Here is a 10,394-nt window from a genome sequence, read left to right as displayed (position 1 = left end):
TCTGGTCTAACACCAGTGGAGACTAGGCTCTAAGAAAAGCCGTCTCGGGTGTGGACCAATCAAATTCAAGGACAGTGCATATTATTATCAGAGTTGTCTCTTTTGTTTGCATTTTGACTGCTTGTGTTGTGGTTATTGCAAACATGATACCTTGAATAAAGGTGTCAGTTTTTGTGCCAGTTAAAAGGGTAAAACCTATATACTTAGTTCTTTCGGTAAAGTCACGTTGAAGGGAAACAACAAAATAATAAAATATATATAAAACAATAAAAATTCTCACGACGTTTTCGACCATAACACGAACTAAGAATATGAATTACTGCAGTCACGAAAGCTTTACATCAAGGGTAAAACCTATTACTAAACATGTTCTTCTTGGTAGTGGCATATTAGTGAAATAACTTTGCTCGTTTTGGATAGCAACCAATAAAGCGCGGCAGCGACTTATCGCCGGGAATTCGTTTCTCCATCGATATTTTCTGGAACACTGCTAAGCTCGTTTGGAGTTGGATTTACATGCCCATAAGGGACTATCACTTGAGTACAATATATCCCTATGCGTGCACTTATTAATGTATCCCATAATCCTCCCCCCCAAAAAAAAAATATCTGGTAATCTTGAGCAATATTCACACAAGCTTTTTTCACTCCCTGCACACACCACTGCAGCTCCAAGAGGACAAAGTGATGCGAGATACATGTGACGTGGAAAACACAATTCCCGGAATAACGTTCCAGGCTGTCCTGGCTGAAATGAAGCACCATTTGTAACAACCCTTTTTTTAATCTCCACTGTATTGTGTTGCCCTTTCCAATATGTCCAACTTTAGGTATGACCGAGAAGAATTGATATGTACGATTCGCTGGGATCAGAATTTCCGGAGTGTGATGACATACACACTGTCCGCTTTCTCCGTGTGTTTCTTCGGGCCCATTTGCATCATAACAACCTCCTACATTGTCATGCTGGTGGCATACCATCGCAACGCGTTTAGGTATGGCTTCTCAAATTCACGTAAATGCTGAAATCGACATACCCCCTGCTGTGTGTGTAAGGGGCCGTCCATAAATGACCTCACGAGAGTTTGGAAGATTTTTTTACTCCCCCCCTCCCCCCCAAAACCATATTTCCATTTTGAAAATTAAACACGCTTCAAATCGCTTTAAACTATTGTCATTGTAGTGCGTATTTAACGTGGCGCTGCGCTCTGATGTTGCAGGAGTGTTGTTATAACAATGAGTGTTGTTATAACAATTCTATATTTAAAGTTGCGCATTTTGGTGTGACGTCTCATTTCTCACCCCCCCCCTCTCTCGTCACACAACGTCACAAATGTCTGACCCCTCCCCCGTCTAGGTGCGTGACGTCATCTATGGCCTGCCCCTAACATCCACAATATGCTTACGCGTGTGAAGTTACTTTTTAAATGGAGTTACTTCGTACCCACTCCGTCCCGTGTCACTAACTCATCGGGCAACTCAATGACCACTTGTCACGACGTGTTCCTCGTCGTTAAAAACATGCTGCCGTTTATTGAGTAGAGTGATATTCATTTTCATATCTATTTGGGGGAATACCTTGTTTTTTTTTTAACAAATTACATTCACATTAAATTTGAGGTATTCTTATCATCTATAACAGGGGTCATTGTAGGTTTTTCACAGGAACCTTTTCACGAGCATTGATGGGCATGAAGTTGACATTTATTTGCCAAGAGAATGCGAGATATTTCAGCAGGTATTTGTGTTAACAATGTTTGAATTCGTTCAGAAAAAGTGACAACAACAAGACGTCCCGTCGTTTGGCCCAGATGGCCCTGGTGATGGTTGCAGCTTACCTCATGTGCTACACACCATTTGCCCTTACCAAGGTGAGTCCTGATTAAATATTGCATGTGAAATTGGAATTTACGCTGCTAATTTTGACCAAAAAATTCCACGATGTGCACGTTGGTGTTCTAGTATGTATGCATGGAATTAATAAGGCCATACACGACAGAAGATACACAAACATGTACAATAATAACAAAATGCATTGTAGACAAAATAATGTTTAAAGGAGATGGGCAGTGGCACGCGAGAGCCGCTACATCGAGACAGAAATATTTAGTGACACAAGTTCACATTGAACTGCATTGACGTCCAGCTGCGTTATTACAGTCTTTATTGGATCATTAATCGATCCACGTGCGTTATAACGTTGTCGAATGTCATTTTGTTTTGTGCGCACCCAGGTGCTGAAGGTGGCAAGCAGCAGTCTGGATGCTGTGCCTGCTTGGCTATCAACGACGTCGTCTTTTGCCGCATATTCGAACTCGGCAATCAACCCAATTATTTACAGGCTCCTGGGCAGGAGCAGAAGAGTGAGGAAGAAAGGAGATGGAAACAAGATGACGCTGTGTTTCAGAGCACGCAATTGGTGTCACGTTTCAGAACACAGGGTGGGTCCAGCCCCAAGTATATCTGCTTTAATCGAATCCCAATCATTTAACCCCCCTACTCCTTCCCAAAGTGCACAACGTGCCAAGGGCGTTGAATAATTAAACCGGAAAATTTTATTTTCCAGGGAATATTGGTTAGCATCAGCATGACAGGCAATTTCTCCACATACTGTAGTCAAGCTTTGCTACTATAAGTTGCACTTTTTTTGGAATGCATCAATTACTGGATCCTGCCTGTCCAAATATACGTCGTAATTATCTTTCTGATAACAGGTTGGAACATTCTATTATTATTACAAAGAAAACTGGGTGATTCCATTCAGTGCTGTAAACGTAATCTTCTACTCACAACATCAGATCCAAGTTTCATCAGCATTGAGGATGTCAGCCATAAATGAATTCTGATCAAAATCGTTTTGTTTTATGCGTTGATGCACAGTGCATATTATATTGCTTAAAAGTAATTCAACTGCAGTTCGCTCAATATAGGCATGTCCTCCTGATAATTTAACTTGACTGTCAATAATGCTTGTAATGTCAGAAATGTATGACATCCTATATTACCAGTTGATCCAGAAAATATTTTAGCAAGCACTAATGTAATCGGTAAATGCTATTTATTTAGGACATTGTTTATGATTGTGAGCGTAATTATTATTTTAAAGATATTGTGTCAGAAAACAAAATTAATAATGATAAATGAGAACCACGATTGTGCAAAATGGAGGATACAATTATTGTGGATTGTGCAAAATGGAGGATACAATTATTGTGGATCTTATTTTATACATTGTATCGCCATATTGCAGAAACCCTGGGGTATTCCTTGCTCTGTACTTTGAGTGACAAGGGAGAAGAGACGACCATGGGCTGAAAGAGCAGAAAGTTGGGGTTTCTTAAGAAGAATACAACACAGACACAGGCAATCTGTACCTGGCCCACAGCGTCAAAAAGCAAGAGATTGGTTTGAAATGTATTTGGACGGTAGAAAGCAATGCGTAAACATGGGCAGTCTTTCCTTGGTCATTTCTTCTCATAAATAATATAACATAAAATGTATATTATTATAAAGTTCTATATAACGCAGGTGACATTATTATCTATATCATAGGAAGTTCATTAGAAAACGTACATCTAAATTTACAAGATTACTCTACAACCGTTAAAAAACATTCACCTTGAAACTCCACCTGAATGCAAACCCAATATGTAACTGTTATGAACCATAACTGAACTACAGCTTGGAACCGCGGCACTTTGCCCATAACCACTATCAACAGTACAATTGAAAATGTTTCGTCATCTAAGCATCTTGGCATCTGGATCCATTATCATCTCAACTTGAAACCTCATCACAATTTTTGCATTAAAAAAAATAGGAATGTAGACAGTGACTTTGTACAGAAACGAATCCCGTTCCTTATCTTCTACACAGAAACTAGCTGCTACCTTCACCGTCTTTAAACTATGAGGGGCATTCATTGGGCCAAGTTCATCTTCAGTGCATGCGCACATCACTGTCTCTCACTTACACAAAAGTGTTTTTTCAGAACCAAAATGATTGACATCTTAGAAGTCCCACAACACTCAAGTGTCTTGTTCCATAAATACACCTAATATGGTTCTCTCTCATCCTGTGCCAATGCTCAAAACACCAGGAATTGCATCGCTTAAAAATGTCCTTGGTTAATCTCTAATCTACATCATAATCTGATGATGAACTGTCGATTATCTATATCTTCGGTTTCAATTGCATTTGACATATTCTTTACTCTTTAAATATCAGTGTAGTCACCCTATATCTGTTTAATATTTCTGTAGTTTAATTTGTAACTTGACGTCGATGAGTTTAGAAGTAATCTGCCTGAGCTGCCTTTCGCTGCAGGGAATTTATAATGGATATTGATTTGTATGTGTGCATGTTTTAGGATTTATCACGTGGCACAGGTGTGTTTACTCTGATTTCGATTTGCGCCATTGCTGTAATTTTGGTTTGTTTTTCATTTTGTTGACCCAAGGTCACTTTTGCAAACGAAGTTATCCTTGTCCCTTGAATTTTCAATTGGTTAAATAAAATAAATATGAAACTTGAACACTGCGGCATATGTCAAGAGTTTGGTGTCACCGATAATTGATTTGCTCAAGGGTGCTGTTGATTTTCAATTTCGGTTATAGACCTTGCTGAAGTAGCAGAAAAAAATGACCTCTCTCATAGCCACAAACACTGTTGGATTGTGTGTTTGATGCATATACTAGCATCATGCTGATCAGGTCTTACCTATTGACTCAACCTGAAGTGAGTATGTGATGTTATGTGTCAACATCTATGAGCACCCTTTATCTGGCCTTCACTGGAATTCCCCAACAGTGTGTTCTGCGACAGCTTGTAAGCGAAGATCCAAGAGTATGGATTCCTGTAGTCACGAAAACTTCAAGTCAAGATAGAATATTAAAGGTTTTTAGGTCTTTAAAATGTATAGTGACTGTAAAGGTTTGATCAACTTTGTTCTTAGCTGACGGTAATATTGGCTATATTATAATGAACAGCCAGAGACAAATATCCTTCATAGCAGTGATACAAATGTAATAAGGTGATAAAGATGCAGCTTACACCAATGCTGGCTGAAGAGCCTCCACTTTAGAGAGAGGCTGTTGTTGGCCTACTCTTGACAGGCTGGCGAGGCATCTTGAAAAAGGTAGAAGTACCCACGCTTTACCCCACCACACGGGACCTGCCAATCGACTAACTGTTGTGTACCCATTTTTACTGCTTTGGTGGACAGAGGCAAGGAGGTTGAAGAAACTTGTCCCCATTGTTTAACTGTCGCACAGGAAGATCGAACCAACGGCCTCTGAAATTGCAAATCCAGCATGCTAATTATGAGTCCATGGTGAGGCCCCCCAAAATATACACTGTATACATACGTATGACTATATAATGACAGAAAGTATGAAGTACTGTATTTAGAAATGTCAGTTGATGGTTTTTGGAACTGTGTACTTATAGATCCTGCAGTTATAATTGAAGTTGGATGTGTACATATGTAGTGGTTGACTTCACGCGGACAACTTTATTGTTTTCTCCGACACCACTTTTATTAGAACTCTTCACATTACGTCTGTGACTCCGTCACTCCGCTTCCTCCCCTATCCCTCACTGTCCCTCTGCGTCGTCCCTGTCTCTCTGTCTCTGTATCTCGCTCTCGCTCTGTCCCTGTCTCACTCTGTCTCTGTCCCACTTTGTCTCTCTGTCTCGCTCCTTGTCTCTCCTTGTCTCTGCTCGTCTCTATCGCTCTCGGTCGCTCCTTATCTCTGCTTGTCTCTGCTCCACTGCTGGCCTGTTCTGTCTCCTATGTCTTCTCTCCGTCTCTCCCCGACCTGCTTCGTCCCAGTCCCAGCGACAACTCCCTTCGCTCTCCCCGTCCCCCGAATATATCCCCGTTCTCATCAACAACCAATTAATTAGGCCTCGTGCCCACGAGCCCCGCGTCCCCCGCACCTGTCGCTCGCCCCTCTCTACCTCCAGACATTCCGGCGCCACTCCGCCCCTGACAACAACCCTGGCCAATCACAGCCGTACATCGCTCTCCAACTTAATGTGCCCGTCATTACCGCACAGTTCCCCGCCGCCGCACATGGCCGGCCCGACGTGACCCCACTGTCCATAACTCGCGCGTCTTTACCATCCACCCTGTATGCGCGTGTTAATCCACTACACATACATTGTGACACATTTGGTACCATTTTAATAATTATAAATGTAACGTTGCTGCTGCCGAAATTGTACACTGAAAGAATGTGAATACGTCGTAATGAGACTTTTTTTTTAGGCCTGAAGGGAAGTAATTATTTGACCTCGTTCCATATTACGTGTTTCCCCGTCATCCTCAGAAGCCATGACCAATTCACGATGAGATCAATGCCTTCCCAGGCAGTTGCCATCTCACGTGGTTCTCTGCTGTAGCAACCTATGCAGCACTAAAGCCGATTTCATCCCTACATTTCCACTTCGTCAGAACTTTCACCATTGCATCTGCGACCGGTCACCGAGCGATCGAGAGCTTAGTTCGAGGGAGACGGCCGTCACTTTTTGGACACGTCGGGCCGTCTTGATGCGCAAACTCCAGCAAAATTGGGCTCTTCAGTTGCGGTCGACGTTCGAAGTGGACTGTGATCCTCAAATGAATGGGGCCTCAACTGTGGTCGCCTCCCCACCCCTGTGATCCGTGGATCAAACAAATCACTCGATACACCGGTGTATGGCAGCAAGAGACGTTCATGCGAATGCTTCCGCGAGAGGTCACACGTTTGGCGCAACGGTCCTTTGCTGACTATGCGGGATGAATGAATTTCCACTGTGGATGTACTCTCAGGCAGGTTTCCTCATTTGCCTGCCACTCCGACATTAATATTAACCGGTGGCCAAATGTCCTGTCCAGGCCCACTGACGTTTCTTGACAGCCATATTCATACAGCACTATGTCCTCCACCAATGTTTCCCAGCAGTAATTATTTTTTAATGTAATCCTCGGCTGGTTTCAACTTCATTGAATCTCATGAGCAAGGTGTGGCCATAAAGTTGCAGGAGTCGGGAACCTTTTTTTCTGCAAAGGGCCATTTGGATATTTATAACATCATTAGCGGGCCATACAAAATTAAATTCATGTCGCTATGAAAAAAGCTCCTAGATTTATTGCATTTCGAGTCATGCGGTTGCCTTGGCAGGGCCAAACCAAATGATTTCACGGGCCTTATATGGCCCGCGGGCCGAACGTTCCCCACCCAATGCCACTGTGTGTACTGACGTTACAAACAGCAGGTTTACATCGCAGTGGATTAACTGGGTCTCCATAAGCACCCAGCTAGTGCATGGACAGAAACTGTATCGTCCTTATACAGTGTGTCTATTGTGCATGATATAGAAATGAGCAGAAACCCACACATATTACATTACGTATTTTCGGTATGCTTTCTCTTGAGGATGATAGGTTAATTAACATTTTATTAAGTAACTTTTTGGTTATTTTTTTCCATTCAACATATAGTAGATGTGTTCACTTTATCTTCGTTGTAACTCATCGAATGGCTTTCACTAATGCAGTGTATTTACTGCGGATAAACAGACTCTGGAGCCAAACATTTGCCTGTACGTTTGTAATGGGAAACCTGCAGGCATCTGTGCAGCGAGGGCTCATTGTGCACAATTATGTGAGTCTCTGTAAATATGCACTTCCAGTTCACGCATAGGCTATGACATTACCAGGCACCATCATTATTTTAATTACCAACTCCTCCCCCATTGGTGACTGATCAAAATGTACAGTGAGGGAAAAAAAGTATTTGATCCCCTGCTGATTTTGTACGTTTGCCCACTGACAAAGAAATGATCAGTCTATAATTTTAATGGTAGGTTTATTTGAACAGTGAGAGACAGAATAACAACAAAAAACAGAAAAACGCATGTCAAAATGTTATAAATTCATTTGCATTTTAATGAGGGAAATAAGTATTTTACCCCCTCTCAATCAGAAAGATTTCTGGCTCTCAGGTGTCTTTTATACAGGTAACGAGCTGAGATTAGGAGCACACTCTTAAAGGGAGTGCTCTTAATCTCAGCTTGTTACCTGTATAAAAGACACCTGTCCACAGAAGCAATCAATCAGATTCCAAACTCTCCACCATGGCCAAGACCAAAGAGCTATCCAAGGATGTCAGGGACAAGATTGTAGACCTACACAAGGCTGGAATGGGCTACACGACCATTGCCAAGCAGCTTGGTGAGAAGGTGACAACAGTTGGTGCGATTATTCGCAAATGGATGAAACACAAAATAACTGTCAATCTCCCTCGGCCTGGGGCTCCATGCAAGATCTCACCTCGTGGAGTTGCAAAGATCATGATAATGGTGAGGAATCTGCCCAGAACTACACGGGAGGATCTTGTCAGTGATCTCAAGGCAGCTGGGACCATAGTCACCAAGAAAACAATTGGTAACACACTACGCCGTGAAGGACTGAAATCCTGCAGTGCCCGCAAGGTCCCCCTGCTCAAGAAAGCACATACATGTCCGTCTGAAGTTTGCCAATGAACATCTGAATGATTCAGAGGACAACTGGGTGAAAGTGTTGTGGTCAGATGAGACCAAAATGGAGCTCTTTGGCATCAACTCAACTCGCCGTGTTTGGAGGAGGAGGAATGCTGCCTGTGACCCAAGAACACCATCCCCACCGTCAAACATGGAGGTGGAAACATTATGCTTTGGGCATGTTTTTCTGCTAAGGCGACAGGACAACTTCACCGCATCAAAGGGACGATGGACGGGGCCATGTACCGTCAAATCTTGGGTGAGAACCTCCTTCCCTCAGCCAGGGCATTGAAAATGGGTCGTGTATGGGTATTCCAGCATGACAATTACCCAAAACACACGGCCAAGGCAACAAAGGAGTGTCTCAAGAAGAAGCACATTAAGGTCCTGGAGTGGCCTAGCCAGTCTCCAGACCTTAATCCCATAGAAAATCTGTGGAGGGAGCTGAAGGTTCGAGTTGCCAAATGTCAGCCTCGAAACCTTAATGACTTGGAGAAGTATTCTTAACTCTTTCGGTAAAGTCACGTTGAAGGGAAACGTGACTTTACCGAAAGAGCTAAGAATATGAATTACTGCAGTCACGAAAGCTTTAAATCACGACTTGGAGAAGATCTGCAAAAAGGAGTGGGACAAAATCCCTCCTGAGATGTGTGCAAACCTGGTGGCCAACTACAAGAAACGTCTGACCTCTGTGATTGCCAACAAGGGTTTTGCCACCAAGTACTAAGTCATGTTTTGCAGAGGGGTCAAATACTTATTTCTCTCATTAAAATGCAAATCAATTTATAACATTTTTGACATGCGTTTTTCTGGATTTTGTTGTTGTTATTCTGTCTCTCACTGTTCAAATAAACCTACAATTAAAATTGTAGACTGATCATTTCTTTGTCAGTGGGCAAACGTACAAAATCAGCAGGGGATCAAATACTTTTTTTCCCTCACTGTATATACTTTATATATATATTTTTACTTTGAGGGACACATATGAAAGAGATATCCCAGTTAACACGTCAATGTTGGGCCAACATTGACACGTGTTTGGGACCGTTGGACCACCACTTTCCATGTCAACTGAGATATTGTCTGCTTGTTAATTGTGTCGCTTATATTCTCCATAATTATGCTTATGATTATTTCGTGTTAAGTTTGGGTCCGTGTCACTTTCACAAGTGTACCAGCCAATCTCATTCGTTCTTCAGATGCAAGAGTCCTGTGATCCTTGGCTGCTGGGATCGTAGTGCATTGCAAAATTCACTGAATAAACATGTGGACACATGCAGACACAACAAAAGTTATTATCAAGTTGTGACCACTCCACAACAGTACACGTGCCAGACGAAGTGCCCTTTGAAGACATAGCCAATGAAGGCTCACTGCAAGGAGACCACAAGACAGATTCACTTTTCGATTTAAAGCTTTCGTGACTGCAATGATTAATCTTCTTTGGTTCTTTCGGTAAAGTCACGTAGAATGAGAATAAAATAATAAATTGATAAAATAAAATAACACAATAATATTCTCACGACGTTTCGGCCACAACACAAGCGGCCTTCATCAGGTGAAGGGAGCGAGACTGTCTGATGAAGGCCGCTTGTGTTGTGGCCGAAACGTCGTGAGAATATTATTGTGTTATTTTATTTTATCAATTTATTATTTTATTCTCATTCTACGTGACTTTACCGAAAGAACCAAAGAAGACAGATTCACTTGTTGAAAATTGACAAGCAAGGGTTAGGGGGAGATACACCTTCCTCGTAAAGATGGAACGTTGGACCAATGTTAGGGCAATGTTAGCCCAACGGTTCCAAACACGTGCTAACGTTGGTGCAACGTTGTATGTTAACTGAGTACAGTGCTAAAATTCTCCA

At 42.1% G+C, this 10,394-nt stretch overlaps 1 long non-coding RNA gene across 1 annotated transcript; it reads left to right on the top strand.

Moving 5' to 3' along the window:
- Positions 1-401: 401 nt before the first annotated feature.
- LOC116946060 (uncharacterized) lies at positions 402-4,640 on the top strand. Its single transcript, XR_012945411.1, has 3 exons — positions 402-995; positions 1,772-1,871; positions 2,235-4,640. It is a non-coding gene; the product is annotated as an uncharacterized LOC116946060 (long non-coding RNA).
- Positions 4,641-10,394: the final 5,754 nt, after the last annotated feature.

The sequence above is a fragment of the Petromyzon marinus genome, chromosome 26 (assembly GCF_048934315.1).
Source record: "Petromyzon marinus isolate PM22_M1 ecotype Great Lakes invasive population chromosome 26, UKy_Petmar_22M1.pri1.0, whole genome shotgun sequence".
NCBI classification, from domain to species: domain Eukaryota; kingdom Metazoa; phylum Chordata; class Hyperoartia; order Petromyzontiformes; family Petromyzontidae; genus Petromyzon; species Petromyzon marinus.
Note: the sequence above shows the minus strand (reverse complement) of the source record. Positions and strands in the feature narration are given on the sequence as shown.